This window comes from Pinus tabuliformis, chromosome 6 (genome assembly GCF_031772625.1).
Source record: "Pinus tabuliformis cultivar Carrire ecotype Pingquan chromosome 6, CPIR1, whole genome shotgun sequence".
NCBI lineage: Eukaryota > Viridiplantae > Streptophyta > Pinopsida > Pinales > Pinaceae > Pinus > Pinus tabuliformis.
The window spans coordinates 2032480112-2032503552 of record NC_142292.1 but is presented as its reverse complement, the minus strand read 5'-3'; positions in this window follow the sequence as shown (position 1 = coordinate 2032503552).

Sequence of the window (23441 nt, the reverse complement as noted above, 5' to 3'; positions counted from 1 at the left end):
CCAAGCTAAGTACACTTCTTGGTTCAATTTTCATAGGTTTCATAGACTAGTTTTTGTTTCAAATATATTTAGATGTGTGATGATTGCTGAATGAATATTGGTTTAATTCTAATCTACAAATGAAGGGACACACAAGAATTTAAGTTAAATTCTCCTTCTGTTTGATCTTGAACTAAAACTGAATTTCATTCTCCATTTCTCATTTGAAGTTATTTATGCATTTCTGGTTTGAAGCAATGGTGATTGTGATATAGTAGGATTGTGAAGAAGGAAAATTTGGACCTCTTTAGTTAGGAGCCTCTTCTTTTACACCTTCTGCATCATAAGCCATTGTTAATTAGTGCTCTTAGATTTATCTTCATGAATGTAGTATTGTAGGGAAGAACAACCTTGTTCTCCTAAGTTAGGAGCCTCTTCCCCCATATATTACATAAGTGAATTAGAAATTGTTAAAATAGGTTTATATTTGTAATATGTACTTATTTAAATCTTCAAATTTGATCTTCTAAACTTGATTATATCTGATGTCCATATACAGTGGATTTACCTCTAAGTTTTACAAACCCGGATTGACAATTAAATACTTGTGTTAATTTAGTGAATAAATTAGCCCAACAATATATATAAGCTGTTTATCGTTTATACATAATGTTCTGTAACCAAGATAAAAATCGGTCGCATGACCCAAAAACTCAAAAATGCTAGGGGGCACCCTAGTCTAGTTATGATCATGATAGCACGTCACGGCCTGTACAATCATGCGTAAGAGACGAGTCCATCGTCTAGGCACACCAGTAGTATGCCGCTGCAACTGTAAAGGTAACTCGTCGATCCTCACATCAGGAATGCCGAGAGTAAGGCTCTCAACCTGCTCCTGCACAGCTGTAAGGGTCTCGGCCACATCAAGGTCATGAAGAATAACCCTCCCAACAGTCTCCCCTGCTGGGGCAGCAACTGGCGCTCTTGGGTGAACTGCTGGACGAACAGGACCAACATCTTCATGCACACATGCGTTTGATTAAAGTATTGATAGAATAAAGCACAAGGACATTATAAATAAAAAGAGTAAACAGTGATATGGTCAAAATTTTTACCAATAGCGCCCCACTATTCGCCATCCGGCAGTACCAAGTCCGGATCACCTCGGAAATCCATACCAACATATGGATACTCGGAATAGACCATTTCCTGATGCTCGAACCACCTGAAGAATGTATCAGTGAAAGAAATCTGAGATTGACCAGCATGCCTAGACATGTGATCAACCCATCTCTGCATGCGTGGCTCGGTAGGAGAAGGCAAGTCGAGTGCTATATACTGAGGCTGCATCAGTGGTATCTTCTCTAAGGCTAAGGCAGTCAAAATAGAACCAAATCCAAAGTTCTTCAGCTTCCCCTCCTTTACCTTGGTCAACTGACTTTTCATCTGAAGAAGTACTGCATCACACCAGTTGAATATTTTCGGTTGGAGGCACTCCAAGGCGTGCTGCACATAGGATCTGTTGGCAACATGAAGAGATGCGCTACCGGCCATCCTACCAATAGTATACAGAATAGACCTGAGAGATCTGTCAGCAATCTCACGGATAACGACGTTGCCGTCTCTGCTCGGCTGAGATCCTTCCCTGCAATACTGGCAGACATAATCTCTCACGGAGTCATTCCCTCGGGCCGAACCTGACAAAGAAATGGGAGCACCCCGCCTCGACAAGCCAGTCAAGAAGTAAATGTCTACTACGGTCAGGGGGATAGATTTTCCCCTAATCTGAAATACTTGGTTGATAGGATCCCAAGCATCAAGCATATACTGCAGTAGGGAGATCTGTGCTCTCATACTAGAGATATGGAAGAACTTCAGCAGACCATAGTTCCGCAGCGCGTTCACCGTGACAAGATCATGGAGGGCAATCATGTCTTCTTCTTCATGTTCTCGTTCTCGCCATGTAAGGGTCATTTTGCTCCAATAATCTCTGAAAAGAAAACATGAGAGGAGTTAGATCCTGGATTTGATGAGAAACTGGCAAAATTTTCATCAAAAACTGTGCTACAAAACAGTTTTTCTATGCCCAACGCAACTGGCCAGTGTTCCACCTGCGTTGAAGGTCAAACTGCCTTCATGCAGCTTGACATTCAGCGCAGGTTTCGAGTGAACTAGCTGTGTTGATGGCAGAGCACCCTAACAAAACCCCAGGGGCTCAAGGGAGCAAGAAAACAGGGACAGAATGGAAAAAGGAGACCATGAAAAGAAAGAGCTAGGGTTTAGCTCCTACCTGGTCCATATGGCGCCGAAAATCGTCCGCAGAATCTCCCGGAATCAGCTGATGAAAATCAAGGGGGAAGAGGCACCTCCAAATCTCCAACAAACAAAGTTCAAATGAAATGGTAAAATGAGAGGTAAAAACACTTTTTAATTGCTTTTTACGTAGTTCAAAGCGAAATATTAGGGTTCTAATCTCATTTTCAAGCAAATGTTATTCATTTATAACTAGTTTGATGCAACAATTGAGGATACAGTACTATCTTTGAAAAGGGAAAAGCTAGTCATGGTAAAAAATCAATAATTTGACCATATAAATTCGAGCAGTTTTAGCACATAGTTCATGCTTGTTAAAAAATAAACGCAAGATTCGAGCAGTTTTAGCACATAGTTCATGCTCGTTAAAAAATAAACATAAGACCGAGCAAATGTTTCCACCCGCGTTTAAGCTCGTTAAAAAATGAACTATCCCGATAAATAACCACTGTGAATGTAATATCATCAGCCATTAAAGCCTTGGTCGTGTTTGCACCGTCACCTCCACTTTTCCATTAGCCGATCATTCACCTCCATATGATTGTTTACCCATTTTGAGGAACATCTGCGAAGAGTGATTTCACTAGCCATCCTTGTGACACTGTCGTGATTGGAAAATTCCAACCTGTACCTGGAATCAACTGCTAACCCATTTCATAACTCGTTCCTCAAAAGACGAGTCTTCTTTAAGCTCTTTTCATCTGACTCATAAAATATGAAAAGATTGCCGAGTTTTGGCCTTCCAGCTCGTTAAAGCGACAGGAAGTGCTATCCCTCCTCTAGATTTTAATCTTTTTGGACCTGAGGGATTATTGCACAAAAAGATCGAGCGCTTGTTTTATTCGGCTCGTTAAAACTATCAAAAACTCATCCCTTCTGTATTGTTTTATACTTTTTTGGACTTAAGGGATTAGATGACGAAAAAGGACCTTTGGAGTTAACTTTATGTACCTTTTCAGACTCTCTAAAAATGAAAAGGACCGAGTTATCCTTGTCATTGGACTCGTTAAAATCATTAAATAGCGACAAACTTGTCTTTAGACGAGAACGGGTTTCACTATCGCTAGGCTCGTTAAAACATAGCGATGGGCTTGCCCGAAGGGCAGGTTATAGAACAAGCATATGTTATCCTCCTCAAGCTTGACAAAAATAAAGAGGTACTGGTCAGCAATGACTGGGGAAAAATTGGGAGAAACTAAAGAAAACTTTGATGGTAGCAAGTCGCTCTCGAACATGACACTTTTCCTCCATACCACAATCGGGTTGGGTTGTTTCATTCACCGGTCACATCCATGGTCTTGCCATACCATCCATATTTTGGGGTAATGCTACCGATCCATCGCATCAGTGTCGCCATATGTTCAAGACAAGTCGTTCAGAAAAGTCAACCGTGTCCCATCCACTGCCGTACATTATCCTTCATCCTTTCATGACTGCCACCCTGAATCATATGTCACAGATCATTTTCACCTCCATCAAAATCATTAGCTCCGTTCTGTGTCATTGATGTGGGATTCATTAAGGCCCTCCTTTGACGGATCGCTTCTTGTCGACATCAGCTAATTATCCAAGAAGTTGATCTAGGAACAACCCCTTCAATACTTTGAAGCTTGCATGCCTCAATGGCAAGTTTCTCACTTCCGGCGATAGGTATACATCAATGACCTTCGACCGAAAGATTTTGCGTGGTGTTCGACACCAAGTCCTTTATTCACACCACGTGAATTGTACTGCATTACCTTGAGGGTCATTATCATTATCGGCGATTCCTCTCGCGCTTGTTAATGGTTTACCTCATTGACCGGTAATCGAGCGATGTATTTCCATGTTCGACTTCAGAACATTTTTCACATGGATCGACTTGTACTTAGAGTGAAGATCGAACGAGTTTGAAGACCCTGGATCTAGTTTCATCCATCCGGGCTACGATATATATTCAGGAAAGATAAAGACATTGACATGTACATCATTGCAGCAGATAATCATCCTACTCAAAGGATGATAATTTCATCAAAATTATCAGTCTACCATCAGACGATTGTCTGTTCTATGTACAGAAAAATGAATTTATAAAGCTGAGCATGGGAATGCCTGCCTCAGCTAGATCATGAAAGCAGTATGAAAAATAATGTATTGTATTGTATCTTATTACAGGTCTCCTCCTAGCATTGGATGAACTTCGGATCCCCCTGATAAAGCATTTCACCCGATAAATGGCCTAATACTTTAGGGGGCATCTGTTATAGACATTTTTGTGCCTTACAACATTGAACATGAAATGTCCATAATCTAAGGGATCCAAAGTCCCTAAACATGTTCTTCCTACCCCTAGAGGAACAAGGCTAACAAACCACAGCAATTCACAGAAGTTCTCCACCAGAAACTACTCAAAAACAAGTCAATTCAGGATCAATTCAGTGGCTCCACTAGCTGTCTGTGCTGAATGTCAAAGCCAACACTGGCTACCTGTGCTGAATGTCAAAGCCAACACTGGCTACCTACGTTGAGCGAGAATTTCCAAATGGCAAATTCATTCCAAGAGGTGTCAAGACCCAGGAAGCTTCCAGAATCTTCCTCAATGACACTTGCCTCAGTGAATTCGACTAGTGATGAGTAAGAGGTTCCAAATATCCAAGTGGAAGCAAGAACCTCCAAGTGGAATCAAGAACTGACAGAGGGAGAGGACACTAGTCAGATCTCAAGCTGACTCATCTTCTCTCCAAACATCTATATATGGATCTCTCCTCCATGAGATCTAGGGGGCTGGAATTTTGTTATTGCAAAGAATTGCTGTTAGTTTGAGATTGGAATCATTGGGTGCTTAATGCTTTGAAGGGGGTGAAGATAGGAATTCTATTTGCTGGGAAGGAGATGCTGGATTGGAGCCCTCTGGGTTGTATCTCTTCCTGAATCATGTTATTCATCAATAAAGCTATCTTGGTTTCTCCTATATATTGATGTATCTTTGATGTATGATTGCATTAGTATGTTTAGTTTATTTCTAATCCTGAACTAGTTATGAATATGAATCCATGTCTTGTGTAGTGTTCTCTTCTCGTGATCTTGCAGAAACATCTTGAAGCTGGGCAAGCGAGAAGGCAAGTAGTTGGGAACTCTCCAAGAGAAGAGAAACTGGATCGAGGGACAAACGGAAGACACCGTTACACTAAAAAATGTCACCATGGCTATTTACAGTCGGTATGGCTCTATCAACAGTCATACTACCCTTTTGAGCAAGTCTTATGCCTCTGCTATTCATGTCAAACTCCAAGAAAGAGAGAAAGTCCTTATAAAATATGTTTATCTCTGGGTACGCAAGTTCTCTCAAGCCTTGCCTGTGGGTATGCACCTTTTGTTCCTACGGTCTGCGTCCAAGGACGCTCTGTATCTAAAGGGGCAGGTGTGTCCCTCTGAAAAGGTTAAAATGCGCAAGTTTTATCTTCAAAAACTTACTTGTGGTCATTTCTAGAGCATTCTAGAAGATTCTTGGATGTGTATTGAGCACCTCCAGATGGTTCATGCACTCCTATCAAAGAGGAACTTATCCCATCAATAAGGGAGTGATCCCATCCAAAGAGGGGACTATCCCATTGATGGTGGACCTGATTAACTTCCTCTTGAGCACTATAAAAAGAGGCATTGAGCCAGAAGGAAGAAGGTCGAAAGCTATAGATTTCTAAGGGTAATGCTGCAGGAATTAGGACTCCCATTTAGAAGCTTGTGAGGAGAGATTGTCATCTTTACTTGTTCTATTTGGAAGTGGGTGAGCTTTGTCAAAGTAGAGGAAGACTCTTGTGGACCCTGGAAGGAGCTTGCACAACACCAAGGCTCAGGTTGTAATGGTTCCTTTTGATTACCTTTAATGCAAATTGGTCCATTCTTCTCAATAGCTTGTTGTTAATAGGTTATTTCATGTACTCCTTGGTCTATGTGTTGAATATGCTTTGTTTTATGTTATAATCAGGTGCTATTTAATTGTTTGACTGTTGGTGATTACAGGTTTTGGAGAAACGGAGGAGCTCATCCAGATCAACAAAGCTTGGACTTCTACAACAGCGTTTGGACAAAGGTAAGAACGAAACACTTGATTTCTCATATCATAACGTATGTTTAGAGAAGGATAGCTCCAGTTTGTTTTGTTTGTCATTAGAATGTCTTAGACTTCTAGGAAGGTCAGCTGTGTCCGCACCCTTGACTGATTCCGTGTGACAAATTGGCGACTCCGCAGGATAACGATCCATTTAGAGTACTTGCCCCCTAGCAATTGTTTTGTCAAAATGTAAATCATAGGGTTGCAATCCGAAATAACTGTAGTTTTACGGAGAAGAATGTAGTGACGAAAACGCTGGACAGCTTGAACGGCTGCCAGGGCCAATTTCTCCACATGCGAATATTTTAACTCAGTGGGATTTAAGGTTCGACTGAGATAATATATCACATGTTCCGCTCCGAATTCATCTTCTTGAACTAACACCATCCCAACGGTGGAATGTGAAGCTGCGATGTATAAGAAGTAGTCCTGGTTGTAGTTGGGAGGATGCAACAACGGTGCATGGGTCAACGCGTGTTTAAGTGCATCAAAAGATTGTTGGGCAATCTCGTCCCAAAAGAATTGAACGTTATGTTTCAACAACCATGTAAAACCTTTAGTACCCTCAACCTGTTATGGGTCAATGCCCTGGAATGTTAGTGTGGGATCCTTCACAGGGTCAACAGATGTTGCAACCAAGTATACAGTCGGTACCTCAAGCAGGACAACTGCCAAGTGCCACAACTGCCAAGTGTTTGATCGAAAGATGCGCGCACCACCTACTCCTCTCCACCCTATAATTGCCGTTGGTCCATTCGCCAAATGGGGTATCGACTTTATTACTTGTAACCCTCACTCGGCCGGGGGGCATGCGTATATCATCCTCGCGGTTGATTATTTCACTAAATGGGCCGAGGCGATGCCTACATTCGACGCAAGCGGCAAAACAGCTGCAGTTTTCATATTCAATCATATAATAACTAGGTTTGGTGTCCCACAAGCAATTATTACTGACCATGGAAGCCATTTTCAAAACACCATGATGACTGAACTTACAAGCCAGCTTGGTTTGCACCATGACAGCTCTACTCCTTATTATCCGCAAGCCAATGGTTTGGTTGAGTCTATCAACAAAGTTCTGGTTATCATGATCCGACGAACCATTGGTATTCATCGGTCGAATTGGCACAACATGTTATTTTCGGCGCTATGGGCATACCGAACCTCAGTGAAAACCTCAACAGGGTTCACTCCTTTCTAGCTAGTTTATGGCTTAGAAGCAGTGTTACCCATTGAATGTGAAATCCCATCACTTCAAATGGCTGTCGAATTACTTCCAGCTACTTCCGAAGAGGAGAAACGTTTATTGTACTTAGCTAAATTAGATGAGACTCGACGTGACGCTGCATTGGCAATCGAGACTCACGCGAAACGAATGAAAGCTCAGTATGATAGAAATGTGACCCCTCGAAGTTTTTCGGAGGGAGACCTAGTGCTCTTATATGATCAAGCTAACGATAAGCTAGGTGCTGGAAAATTCGTTCCTATGTGGCATGGACCCTATATTGTAAAGCGAAAGCTAGCAAAAGGGGCTTATGAGCTAGTAGATTTTGATGGGGACTCTTTGGATAAACCCAGAAATGGACTTTACCTAAAGAGGTATTATGCTTAAATGGTGGGTATGGAGAATTTTTAGTTAGGTTAGGTTTTCTTTCTAGCTAGTATGATTGTTAGTTAGTCAGTGTGCTTAGCTTAGTGAGTGTGTTTTTCGTCGTTATTCTGGCTTACCTTGGTTTTGCTCTTGATATTGTAGATGTCGACGCCCCTCCAAACATACATTGGATTTGCTGATGGTGCTTGTCGTAGTACACGGAATATCTCTTCCGCAGCTTGGGTTATCTATTCACCCTCTGACGAGTTAGTTTCTATGCATGGGGTAAGCCTCGGTCAAACAACGAATAACATTGCAGAATACAGTGCAGTGGTTGAACTATTATCCGAATCTATTTCATTTGGAATTCGACGTTTGATAGTAAGGTTGGATTCTGAACTTGTTGTATTACAACTTAATAGAGTTTATGCCATTAGAAATCCTGTGTTATTAAGGTTGTTTTTGAGAGTGCGTCTCTTGGAACGCGAATTTGATTACATTGAATATCAGCATATTCCAAGGTCCTTAAATACATTAGCAGATGCAATTGCTTCTCGAGTGTTGGACAGACATTTACGATAATCATGCAAGTAAATTTAAAAAACATTTCATCATACATGCTAAACAAGATAAGCCGGTAATAGTGATATATATATAGATAGAAGTGTGTCAAAAAATATACATCGTCTTCGATCATAGGTTGAAAAAACACCTTATGATCGGCAAAATGATAAGTACAAAAAGTCAAAATGTCACATGTGTCTACAAAGTGACTAGCCAATCACTGGTGGTGCTCCCTGTACGACACCACTGCACGGGCTACCTTGCACAAAAATCTCCTCAACGGTCCAGGGACCGCGACTACGTAGCGCTGAAGTCTGATAGGAATATCATCCATAGAAGTCTCCGGTATATCCGCCGTCAGACGCTGTAGATCATGCTCCAACTCAGTCAGTACCTCCGCAGCCGCCGCGTCATGTGGGGCCGGTACCGGTGCAACTGGATGTCTTCTCTCGAAAGGCCGGAGGTTGGCTGGACGCTGTGGACCAACATCTGCATTTTGAAAATTTTACTGTCAGTTTTGAGACGATATATATATAAAAAACAAAAAAAAACATAATTTGAAAACTCGTGAAAAATAAAGTACCTCTGTCATCCCATTGTTCTCCCTGTGGAAGAACCATGTCCGGATCACCTCGAAAATCTATTCCGGCATACGGAAAGTCCTGAATCGTGAACAACTGGTCGTCTAACCAGTGAAAATAACTGTCAGTGAATCGAACAACTGCCGCACCCTCGTCCGGATGCCGGGCCATCACAGCAACCCATCGTACCAGCTTTGGCTCCTGAGGACCCGAAATATCAACAGTGAGATGCTGAGGGATCAGCATTGGTATCCTCTCTAAGGCAAAGCTCACGACTATAGGCCCATATCCAAAGGTCTTTAGTCTGTCGGTCTTTGCCTTGGTCAGTTGGGCTTTCAAGTTAGCCAACAACGCATCACACCAGTTGAAAATGGTGCCTTGGAGACAATCAATTGCCATCCGAAATTGAGACCCAGTAGCAATATGTAAAGTGGCTGAGCCACAAATCCTGGTCACAGTGAAAGCTAAGACCATGAGTTCACGTTGAGAGACATATTTGATCTCTATGCCTTTCTTGTGCTCTCGATCAGGTAGGCACCAATCTGCTCGGAGACTATCAAGGGATTGGCCACCCGGCCTAGTCCCAGCCAGATTGAGTTGCTCACCTCTGTTCGGCAAGCCAGTAAGAAAGTAAATGTCAGCAAGCTCTATCTCGAGTTGTTGCCCGCCGATATAAAAGCATTGTTCTTGAACGTTCCATCTCTCGACCAGCCACTCCAAGAACCTTACCTGAGCTCTCATACCGGGTATGGACCAGTATTTGTATAATCCACATCCTCTTAGGGCATCGAGGGAAGGTTGATGATTGATTGCAGCTTCACCAACCTCCTCATGCTCTCTTTCTCTCCAATCCAGCATGATAAGTGCCCTACACATGAATAAACAGGCATTAAAATTAGTTTTGAGAAATTTCAATGGTTGGTTTGGGAGTTTGGGGTTTCAAAACCCGCGTTTTGTAGAGGACGCACCCCGCGTTTGGCGCACAATGCGCCGGGACGCAGGTGGCCTGAAGGTAACCTGCGTCCCCCGACCTTTTCCCTGTGTAGGAAAAAGTCGGGGGACGCGGGCCAGCCTTTAGGAAACCTGCGTCCCCCGCAGGGCGGTTTTCAAAACCCAAAACCCCCCAAAAACAAAAAATGAAACTTAAAACAAAATTCTAAACGGATGAAATTGACAAGGAGGATTTTGTGAAATACCTGGAAGAGACGGCGTTCGATTCTAACGGTCGGATTTTTCGCAGCGACCACAGGAAGTTTCTTGTCAAAAGCTCCTTTTTCAACCTCAACAGTCAAACGGTAAAAATGACATGGTAAAAAGTCTTTTTCTAGGTTTTTTGGATGAATTTGTTCATTTTTCACCATGGAAAGATGTTTTTCGATGAATTTTTGCCTATCTTAAACAGGTATGAGTAATGTGTCGCTTTTGTGCAGGACAAAGGGACTTAGAGGGAAAATTGTCATTTTTCACAAACAAAATATTAGAGTCATCTTTTAAGCCCTTTTCTGACTCCTAAAACATGAAAAGATTGCCGAGCGTTTCTTTTACACTCGTTAAAACAGAATTAAAAGACGGTCCCCTTATAGCTCTTTTCTGACCGTAAAATCAGGAAAAGATTGCCGTGTTTTTGTCGTTTCAAACTCGATACGGAAATAAAACGACGTGTCCTTGATCGCTTTTTACTTTTCAGGTCAATGACACTAACTATGAAAGTACTCCTTGGTCGCAAGATCAAGCGGTTCCCCCAGGTATTATTTTATACTTTTTCGGGCTTGAGGGACACAAATTTACGAAAAAGTTCAACTTGGAGTTTCCTTAAGTTTTTCAGACTCTCTAAAATTGAAAAACGCTGAGTTTCTCCTATACTGGGCTCGTTAAACATTTCACAGTAAAGGACATGTTCAATTACAAACAGGAACGAACCACTCCTTCCTAGGGTTCGAATCAAAACTGGGTTGGACTCATCCGAAGGATGAGCTTATAATCAAGCATATGTTATCCTCCTCAAGCTTGTTAAAAATAAAGAGGTACTTTCCAGAAATGGTAGGGGAAAAGAGAGAAGAATGAGCCTATTTGTTACCTTTTGTCTCAAAAGAAACTTTATTACCACTCTTGGACACGACACTTTTCATTCACCTGGGTTGGGAAATCTTTTACCTCACAGTCAATCAAACCACTTTTGAAAGTCTTTAACCAGGTTCCGGGGATTAACTTTGAGTTATTTAGCACCAAACCATCTGTCGTGTCGTTATGTGTTCAAGAGGTCTGCAAACAAAACTTTCATCTGCAAAATACTTGTCATCCATTTGACCATCCCTGAGTCAGTTCTTACAGCAACATTTCTTCAACTTGAACAATGATTTCGTGTTGCGGGCTTGCCCGCAACGGGTCTCTTTCTATCGACATTAGCACATTATCTAGAGAGGTGACTTAGAAATCGTCAGTGCCTTGAAGTCTGCATGCATCAATGGCAGGTTTCTCGCCTTTGACGTCAGTTTACATCATTGACTTTCGATCGAAGGATTCCGTGAAATGTTCGACATCAACTCATTCATTCACATCTCATGGATTGTACTGGGTACTTTGAGAACCATTGACATTACTGGTGGTTTCTCTCACACTTGTTAACAGTTTACATCATCGATTGGTAATCAAGTGGTTTCTACCATGTTCGACATCGACTCATTTATTCGCATGGCTAGAATCGTACCAATTCGAGAAGTAGGAATGAAGACCCTGGATCAAATCTTTACCATCCAGGTTGCGAGGAGTTTTGTATTCATTATCTAAGTAGACTAATCATAAACAGATGGATGCATCCATACTGTGTCTACAAAAGTCTATGATTATGATGTACTACAAGATCATTTCTGTATCAGAGTAGTTAGTCTGTTAGTTAAAGTTTTTATCTGAGTATGGGAATGCCTACCTCAGTGATGATATAATCTTATCCATGTATTTTGTGTTGAAAATTGCAGGTTCCAACCAGGTTCTCCATGAGATAATCCTCGAAATGATAAAGCGCTTCACCCTTCCTAGATAATACAAAACCCTAATCTATTCCAGGCTTCGCACTTTAGGGGGCAATCTGTTACACTAAAAAATGTCACCATGGCTATTTACAGTCGGTATGGCTCTATCAACAATCATACTACCCTTTTGAGCAAGTCTTATGCCTCTGCTATTCATGTCAAACTCCAAGAAAGAGAGAAAGTCCTTATAAAATATGTTTATCTCTGGGTACGCAGGTTCTCTCAAGCCTTGCCTGCGGGTACGCACCTTTTGTTCATAAGGTCTGCGTCCAAGGATGCTCTGTATCTAAAGGGGCAGGTGCGTCCCTCTGAAAAGGTTAAAATGCGCAAGTTTTATCTTCAAAAACTTACTTGTGGTCATTTCTAGAGCATTCTAGAAGATTCTTGGATGTGTATTGAGCGCCTCCAGATGGTTCATGCACTCCTATCAAAGAGGAACTTATCCCATCAATAAGGGAGTGATCCCATCCAAAGAGGGGACTATCCCATTGATGGTGGACCTGATTAACTTCCTCTTGAGCACTATAAAAAGAGGTATTGAGCCAGAAGGAAGAAGGTCGAAAGCTATAGATTTCTAAGGGTAAATGTTGCAGGAATTAGGACTCCCATTTAGAATCTTGTGAGGAGAGATTGTCATCTTTACTTGTTCTATTTGGAAGTGGGTGAGCTTTGTCAAAGTAGAGGAAGACTCTTGTGGACCCTGGAAGGAGCTTGCACAACACCAAGGATCAGGTTGTAATGGTTCCTTTTGATTACCTTTAATGAAAATTGGTCCATTCTTCTCAATAGCTTGTTGTTAATGGGTTATTTCATGTACTCCTTGGTCTATGTGTTGAATATGCTTTGTTTTATGTTATAATCAGGTGCTATTTAATTGTTTGACTGTTGGTGATTACAGGTTTTGGAGAAACGGAGGAGCTCATCCAGATCAACAAAGCTTGGACTTCTACAACAGCGTTTGGACAAAGGTAAGAACGAAACACTTGATTTCTCATATCATAACGTATGTTTAGAGAAGGATAGCTCCAGTTTGTTTTGTTTGTCATTAGAATGTCTTAGACTTCTAGGAAGGTCAGCTGTGTCCGCACCCTTGACTGATTCCGTGTGACAGACACTGGTTAGTCCATCCATCTCTCTTCATTCTAAATTCATAAAGGAAGAATACTAGAATAGCTGTCTCTGTTTGTTGCTAAGGCACTGTCACACCTTAGGTGGATAGGATCGTCCTGCATAGGCATTTTTCCCCACAACACCAACATTGCCAATTAAGATTGGTTGTGCTGCCCTAAATTATTAGTGATTTCTATTTCCAGTTGCACTGGGACTCTACAAGATGATAAATATGAGTTGTCCATTATTCTTGTACATTATGCTCTATTTTAATCCATCCACAAGATGGGAAGCTAATTGATAAATAAGGTTGTTTTTACTTACAACAATGTAGATTGTCGTATACTTGACATAAGCATTAATCCCAACATGTCGAAGTAGGATTGACTGTAGTTTCTTAAATTACAATTTCTTTTTATTTAGATGTAGGGTTTTAGAATATGGCATAGATGTACTTGTACATTCTCCCTGTAGATTAGTTTTTTCTTCGAAATCCTCTACACCGTTGAACTATGAACATCTTAAACAAGTAGGATTGCTTATACCTATTATATTGCAAATTTTTGTATACCTAATAAAGGCATTTCTCATTGCATTGCCACCTAAGTATTACCAAATTCTGTGGAATAGAGAAGATCAAAGTTAAATTGAACCCTTTTTTCACCAATTAAACTACTTCACTTAGGTTTTCTAATTCTGTGGAAAATTTCATGGATAATTTGTCTTAGCGAGTTATTTGATTTGTTTAGTGAAGTTGGAGATTCTGTGAGTCATTGATTAATGAAATTGTTGATCTATTCTTTTCCCCCCTTTTAGCAAACAAACAATATCATATATGAAGGAAAATATCTCATGGCTGCAAATAGTGAGACAACTTCGATAGCATCATCTCCCTGTGATATGCAAACTCATGCACCATCTCAAAAGAAGTTTGAAGAAAAAGTGAAAAAGCAGAGAAGGAATTATGATTGGAAAGAAAACATAGCAACATTAGCCGTTGAAGAATGTTTTTTTCAAGAAAGTAGAGATAGATATTCAGGGAGTTCCAAGAATTTCAATCACGCAAATGAAATATTGAAGAATGATGTAGCCCTATCTAGGAAGAAGAGAAATTATGCAGAACAAAATTAGAAAGGAAATTCACTTGCTCCTCATTCGATAGGTGTTAAACGACTGTATGTTTATGATGATAGAAAGTATGGAAAGTATAGAGGCATTAAAACTACACCAGGTAATGATGTCAAAAGATTTAAAGTTTCAGAAAAAACATAATCCATGGATCAGATCTTAAAATGCACCGAGACTTCTGCTGAAAGGTGTACAGGGAGTGCAATACCTAGTTCTCCTAGAACTGAGCTTGACAACAAAGCTCAAAGGAATAATCTATTGAACATGGTGGCAGAGGAAAGACTAGAAACACCTGATGAAGAGTTACTGGCATATCATTCTATGTTAGAGGCCTTTTATGCTCAGTCTCAATGTCACTTATCCTGGGAACGCCATGACTTCTTGACCAGTCTCTGTCTTGCACGCTGACAAGTTGAAAAGGCTGATTTATCAGTCCTAATTTCTTATATTTTTTTCATCTTGTAAAAATGTATTTTATGAAAACCAAAATATTATTAGGGCTTTCATCAAAATTCTCACCCAATTGAACAATAAAACTCGATAAAATGATATTGATTTGATCTCCAATGCTCATGCAGGGCACTGCCGTACAGGAATTTATTTCTGGTGAACATCATCTCACACATAGTAATTCAAATTTGGCTTTGATCTTATTTGAGAAATTGATGCTTACCGAGTGCAGCCTCAACGATGTAACTATGGAAAGATTATCAGGGCTTTGGTGAAAATACTTACCCTATTGAACCATATTTCAATACGAAAATTGAGGTCAGTTCTATCGAAATGGTCTTCAAAGTTCATGGAGGGCACAAATGTACAGAGATTCACATGAATGTTAGTTGTTATATAGTATTTTTAAATTTGTGCTTATATTCACTACTATTTTCATGGAAAAGAAAATAAATGAGTGATATAACATTTCACTTTTTCTAACTTCATAGTAAAATTGGATGATTTTGTTACCTTTGTGATACTAAAAGGGTTGAAGATGAAAAACACTCTCTTTGATTGTCTAACTTATACTTGGATTAGATATAGTTTTCAATATATTTGTCACACTACTAACCCTCTTGACCTTTTAAGTCAGGAAAACTATGCTGATCTTGGAATGTTTCTCTAAATGCTTTTCAAGCATGGAAATAAAATCCTAAAGAATCATGGATAATTTCTAACCTTCTTAAGATTGAATAGGACATTTGGGTTTAGTTGATATTAATCATTGTTATCATTCTTTATTAGGTTATAATATTTTGATAATGCATTTGCATGTTTAAGCAATAATCCCAATGTTATAAATAATGGAGCAGTCATCAAATCAATTAGCCCAAAACAGTGAATAAGGTTAGAACTGGAAAAATATGGGACCAAAAAACTAGTTGACCAAAATATACATAAATATTCATGTGCATCCATATGAATCCAAACCATTATACACAAATATGCAAAGTTTCTCATATATATAGCAAGGGTGCATGTAACCAAAATAGCATTGAGTGAAATCTATCTTTGAACCAAAATTACATCAACAAAGAGGCTCTATGTAATGTCCCTTCTCAATAAATTTCTTCTAGAAGAGATCAACCATTTTTTCCGTTTTGGAGCTAACATGCTTTTGGGGTACCAACTTAGGAAAAGTGGTTCAAATATTAAAGTTAGTGGAATGTGGGTCCACTCCTCAAGGAATACACACCTATTGGGAGAAAAATCAATTTTGTAAAGGGTGGTCGAAATCTTAGGAGGGACCCACAAGGAAAGGTAAGGCAACAATTATAAATAGAAGGTTGGGGGCAGCAGTTGCGACATTTTGATAATTTTACATTTACACATTGTTGCTCAAGTTGTTCATCTCACAAGTGTTGTTTAGCACAAAGTTCTCCAAGGGGAGAACTCACCCTTCTTTAGGTGGACTTCAAGTACCACACTAAGGAGGTAAATTTTTTGCTACATTTGAAGGGAGGCTTGTGGAATTTTGGGAGGACCTTTCAGGGATTACCCTCAGATAATTTGTGCTCCAAGGAGGATGCAGTAGAGGATCTAGTGCCACTTACTTCATCTATTTTCGAGTGGTCTTTGTTGGGAGAAATTTAGAGAAGTTGCTCCATGTGAAGACTAAGCTTTGTGGAGAATTTCGGGGTTGGATATTTTTGCCTTTGAGAGGGATGAATTTCTCTTTCCAGGGGTTGGATATTGTTGCCTTTGAGAGGGATGAATTTCTCTTTCGAGGGCCTGTGTAGAGGGGACGTTGGACTAATTTGTGTGGTGTGGGGCTCATCTCTTAAGTGCTAGAATTTGTGGTAGGACACCTTTCCTACTAGACAAGAAATTTCCTAAAACACTTCCTTCGTAGATTGAGTAGGTATAAGGAGGATTCGAGAAGATTTCATCACTCGGGGAAGTATACTTTGTTCAGGATGGCCTAGTGCCAAAATATGGAAATTTTGGAAGGTCAGAATTAGCCAAATCCCTTGGTTTTTTGTGGGTTTGTTGAGAGGATTATAAGGTTAAATTTACAAAATTTTCGAGTAGTATTCAAACCAGAAATCTCCTTTTGTTGAATAGTAGATTTTATTATTCAAAGGGTAATTGCATCATTTTTTGGGTTTGTGGGTGGTTGGTTTGGGGTGGATCCCTTTCTGGGTTTGGATGAGTATTTTCGGGGGAAGATACAACTACATTTTCAGGCGATTCTGGGCATCAAAGAGAATCATTTTCAACATTTCTAGTGCAAGAGTAGTTGCCAATTTCTAGGTTTTCATAGAAGAATTTTGCGGAAAAGTTTTTTATTCAAGCCCAGGTTCACTTGTTCCTTCCTATATGTACTCCTTATAGCTCATAATTTAATAAAATGGCTTAGCTTATTTGCCTAGCTTCTTGATGTTTTTGATGGTGCATACCTATTCATGATTTTATTTGTTATATCCTAGTTCATGTGTCCTTTATTAGCTATAAATTTTAGTTTAGAATACTACAGTGGTATTAGAGCCATGATCTTGGTAAGTTGTGGGGTAGCTAAGTAGATCATGGGTGATTTGGGCTTGTATGCACAGTGACAGGTTACACCGTACACCACCCATGGCTCAAAGGAGATTCAGTATGCAAGATTTAGGGTGGAATTCGCTCGAATGATGAGAGGTTGGCTTAGTTGAGGGAGGTGTGAGACCAAATCCATACTTTTCCTTAGAGTAGAGAAATTAGAGGTGCACAGGCCATGGGAGTATAAATATCTACACCATATGGTGAGAGATGACAAAATCAGGGAACCAGATCTCCTCAAAAGGAGCAAACAGGCTAGGGATAGTTAGAGGGTGAGACTAGGATGCGCTTTTGTTTGTGGAGACATGGCTTTAGATATAAGGAGTTTGAGGAGGAGGAGGTTGAGCATGATGCTAGGGGTACACAAGGTCATGAGGAGCACATAGATACACCTAGTGTGACATAGGAGCCACCCTTGCGGGAGTTTCCTTTGGTAGGCTTGATTGGCATTTTGGTGGAGACAGTTGGGCACACACCCATAGGACCTTCCATTGGCAAGGTGCCAGTAGGCACAAAGGTACCGAGAGCTGTGATAGAGTTTAGATGACTGCTTCCTACAGCAGCAATGAAAGCACCTTGAGGAGCGTAAGCTAGATGAGGATTTTAGACATGAGGAGCTACATGTGGTGGGGCGACTTAGGACTCTTGTTGAGTCCATGATGGGGGACATGGACAATCATCTTTTGGGCTTGCCATTGGCGAGGAGAAGATAGATACACAGGAAACTACTAGAGTTACAGTACTTATAGTCAATAGCTCTATTGAGGCTTACATAGAGTGGGCCTGTAGTATTGTTAGGTTACCTTTGCATGCTGGAGGGAGAGTGGTTGAGTTACCTAGATAGATCGTATATGTTGACTAGGACAATGAGATGAGACAATATGAGTTGCATAGGGCGTAGCACTCACGAGTCATAGGGTGGAGTTATTACGTATATTAGGGCTCTTGCGTTTGATCCCTCTCATGGGTTGGATGGCAAGAGAATCTGTTGAGCTAGTACCCGATGGCACAGACTAGGTGTTGGGATGTATCGATGGTGATGTTTCAGTAGGGGCCATGGGTTACTAGAGGGGTTCGAGGGCCAAACTATTTTTGGGATCAAGATGGAATTTCCCATCACATCATGGAGTCATTCGACAATGGTAGTAGTTATTCGCTGGATCCGGGGATTGAGGGCAAACACCCAAAAGTTTATATTAGAGTTGTCCTGGCATGTGGATTAAGCGTAGAGTTGCATGATGATCAACATACCCTTGTAGGGGCTGATTAGAGGAGGTGGCTATTGGCATTATGATACAGGTGTTGTCTTTGATGGAAACTCACACAGATGACAGTTCATGGTGAAATAGGTTAATAGCAAAGGATTACATATCAGACTCTAGAGATTGAAGAAAGAGAGGTATATGTTGGTTCACTTTTTCAAAGTAGCATATACACGCAGGCACACAGAAAAAAAGAACGTATACGTATACACAAACTTTCACAGAAGGAAAAGCGTGTATGGGATGGAAAATCAAGGTTTTAGGTCCAAGGTATTGGTCCGAGGTATTTGGTCCAGGGTATTGGTCCTAAGTGGTTATGGTTTGAGGTATTTAGAAAGGCATACAATTATATGAGGAGAAAATCATTAGTCCAGTGGGTGAAAGTATTGAATATCTTATGAAGTGTTGGATCAAATATGTAGGTTATTGGTTTCTGATGCCTTGCTTGATCTGAAATAAGGATGCACCTATGTGGTTGATGATGGATGATGGATCAAGATCATAATACCTAAAATGAATTTTCATTATGTGGTTTGTTCATGGATAGTCTAGATATAAATACTGATGCATGTTTTATTCTATAAATGTTATGATCTCGGTATGACTGAAGTCTGGAATCGCTGTGAAGTTTTTAAGTTAGTATTTTCAGATCTGTACACTGGTTTGCTTTGATAATAGCGCGTATATATGTAGGTTCGGCACAACAAAGTAGCGTATATGGTATAAAAAATGATGTTTGAAGTTGCAGTTGGTTCTGGTGATTGATGCAGAGTTCTGGGTTTTGCATTATGTTTTGGTGATAGTGTTCTGAATGTTCAGATTGATTCATTGTGATTTGCTTTAGTGATGATGGGTTTTCAGTGATTGATTGAGTTGTGGTTGATTCAGATATTGATGATTTAGTTTAAGTGATTGGTTGATGTATATGTATTTGATGTTTGTATTGTAGTAGTGATTTATTTTGAGCTTCAATTTTTTTGATGGGTCCAGTATGAAAATTTGATGAAATGTGGCCTTCAGATTGTGGTTTTGTGTTCTAGGAGTATCCAGTCTGAAAATTTATGAAATAAGCTCCCTGGAGGAAGAGACAAGGGCGTAACCTTCTTTAGGTCGGCACCTACGTACTAGTAAATATATCAGCAAGTATAAGATCTAGGGGGTTGTAGCTCCCTTCCAATAGTAGTTGGAGAATGAGAGAAGGTTGTAACCTTCTGTAGGTGGGTTCCTGCATACTTGTATGGGTTTGCACCAGTACAAGATTGTAAACAGGTTTTTCTTATATTAAAAGAAGACAACAACAGATGAATTTTGTCCCGCATTGGGTTTCCACCTTAAATCTTGGTGTTCATGTGTGTTTCTTATGTGTGATAGTTTGTTTTGTTATTATTGCACATGGTTACTATTTATATGGTTAATGAAGTACTAATGCACTGATTAGAGATAGAAATATGATGAATTAAATGAATCATAAGTTTGTTGGATATACGTTGGTTGCCTTAAATATAGTTGCGTGTACATGCGAGTTACCTTCATTGAATTAATGCATATAAATCAAAGTATGAAAAGAAAAAGTTATTGATTTTACTAATACTGATTCACCCCCCTCCACTCAGTATTATTTCCAACAATGGCATCGACAGGCCACCAGACAGAGCATTGTATGGGGATGAGGCTTTCCTATGGATATGTGGGATGCAGAGGACACCAGACAACAACACCTCAGTGACACCACCCGTGGCACATAGGGAGGTTTCCCTGTTAGATATCTCTGAGAGGATGAGGAGGGGAGGTCCACCCATTCGAGGTCATGGAGGTGTGGTAGTAGAGGTGGCGACCGTGAAAGGATGTACGTTACTACGCACTGACTCAGCCTCTAGCTATGGCATTCTGTGGTGTATAGAGATATGTAGTGATGAGCACCAGTTAAGTATATCCATAAGGGCTTGCACACAATCACAGAGAAGTTGGTTGTCATCCCTTGATACCCTCACCACAAGGAGTAGGGTGCAAGAGACTCACCTGAGGCAGATGGATGTGACCCCGATTATCAAGGATAGGAGAGGAGTTTTCCATTGGGGAAAACAGACTATGTGCATGTTGACACGTTGACAGATAGGGATGACATGGTATGTTGTAGAGAGGGCATATGATTTTCCCCTAAGTCACCCCTTGTGGGTAATAATGACCATGGGAGGTTTCTATGACACACCTTTGGCAGGGCATTTTGGAGCATTGCAGGGGCATGCGACATAGGGGATGATATACTTGTTCTACATGAGGTCATGTAGGCTTCTGGCAATTTTTGGGTACACCATCTGGGGATGGGATAGTAGAGTTCGTTGTGTGGCTAGGTGGAAGGAGGGTCGTGGGGTATACATGAGATTATCCCTTCATATATGGAGCCTATACTTGTAGGGGTAAGATGTGAGGCATAGATGGATCACATTAGTTGTGAGAATTATGTCACCACAAACTTGGGAGCCAGGGTTTTTGTTGACGAGTGGATCACTCCACTTCAAGATGAACAAGACCCTCACATAGAGAGATATAGCTCATTCTTAGATAAACACATGGGAGATCACTGAGGTTTTCTCCACATGGCGAGGTGGGTATTCCCTGTTGTTGTTAAAGATTGAGGCTAGCCATGGGGTGGGAGGCTCGGGTATTGTTGAGTTGTCCCTGCATGTTGGGGATAGCTTTGGTCATTACCTATATGGTGGGCGAGAGATACAGGAGGGGAGGACCTATAAGTGCATGTTGGACTGCCACTGATGACAAGAGATCCACAACATCAACATGGAAGTTTCCTTTTGCAATCAACATGGGATTTCGACCTCTTAAGGCTTGGAAGTTCATCCCCCTTTAGGGACGTGCTCGTTTCTATAGGGTAAGATCGTATAGGTCTCCCATTAGGTTTTAGTTGCACATAGAGTAGCTCGTCCCCTAGAGATTCACTGATGACTTAGGGCACTATTATAGTATGGTAGGATGATTGACATGTGTGGCTCTTGGCATTCATTGGCACTACTCAATCGCAGGTAGTTGGAGTTGGGAGTGTTGGGCCTCCAATGTAGTTGTGGGATCCAGGGATCCATTGGGTTAGAGGACTACCTTATTTTGGGAGGATCATGGGGATGAAAGAGATAGGATTGCATCATCCTTCGGATGACAGGTCAGAGACCATTAGAATGATCACTATAGGTCGAGGAAGGCCCTTCTCCCTATTATTTCGATAGGAGACTGGGCATGGATTGGTTGATGGAGACCTTGGCAAGGTGTCCTAGCGGGACAGACCTGCACAAAGTGGAGTTGCCCTTTATTGGATTTGTGGTGGAGATTCACCGGATTGGATGACTCTACAGGAGCATGAGTGGGTCACAACTATGGTCGGACCGATGCAACATCCTCTTGGTGGACTCACTTTGAGATTAGTTTGGGACCTAGGAGCTACAAGGTTGAGCAGTTTTGTTACAGATTGGGTAGAGTGGGTTCTCATAGGGGGAGGTCACCCAGTTCTACCTTCGGGACCCTGTTTTATAACCAACAATTCACTTCCTAGGGAAGAGTTGAGACTGGATAGAACCTCACTTGGTTGGCTGTATGACCTATAGGAGATGGTCATGATTGACTCATCGAGACAAGGGATATAGTTTAGGGGATTTGGGTTGTAGCTTTGGGAGATCCCTGTTGACGTACCCACGATTGATTTTCTGGTGGGACAACATTTCGAGTAGTTTACAGGGGATTGGAAACATCAAGGTGCTTTACTTATTGATAGGAGGTGGGAGGACTCTTGGACTCCTACACATTGGGACTATGCATGGAGCAAGGGGTGCTTCACGTTGAGTGTGATGGCTTGGGTCCATAGTCTCTGTGGACTCCTTTGTGATAGGTCAGCATATGGATCGGGAATGGATCAGTGACACAATTGGGACTCTGGTATTGCTTGCACTGATAGATGGGTCAGCCAGGAGAGAGAGCTTGTTCGAACATTGCTTCAGGACAAGCAAATTTTGGCAGGGAGAATTGTAATGTCACTTCTCAACAAATTTCTGCTAGAAGAGATCTACCATTTTTTCCATTTTCGAGCTAACACATTTTTGGGGTACCAAATTAGGGGAAGTGGTTAAAATAATAAATTTGGTGGAATGTGGTGGCCACCCCTTAAGGAATACACACCTCTTGGGAGAAAAATCAATTTTGTGAAGGGAGGTCGAAATATTTGGAGGGACCCACAAGGAAAGGTAAGGCAAAAATTATAAATAGATGGTTGGGGGTAGCAATTAACACCTTTTGATAATTTTACATTTACACATTGTTGCTCAAGTTTTTCAACTAGGTCACAAGTGCTATTTAGCATAGAGTTATCCAAGGGGGGAACTCATGCTTCTTTCAGTGGACTTCAAGTGCAAACCTAGGTAGGTAAATTTGTTGTTACAATTGAAGGGAGGCTTATGGAATTTTGGGAGAATCTTTCAACCATTCCCTTGAGCTAATTTGTGCTCTAGGGTGGACACAGTAGAGGATCTCATGCCACTTATTTCAGCTATTTTCCAAGGGGTGTTTGACGGGTCAAATTTAGAGGTGTTGCTCGAGGGGAGCACTAATCTTTATGGAGAATTTTGGGGTTGTAGATTCCTGCATTTGAGAGGGATGTATTTCTCTTTCTAGGGCCTGCGCAGAGGAGACGCTGGACAAATTTGTGTGGTATCGATCTCACCTCTTGAGTGCTGGAATATGTGGTAGAACACCTCCCCTACT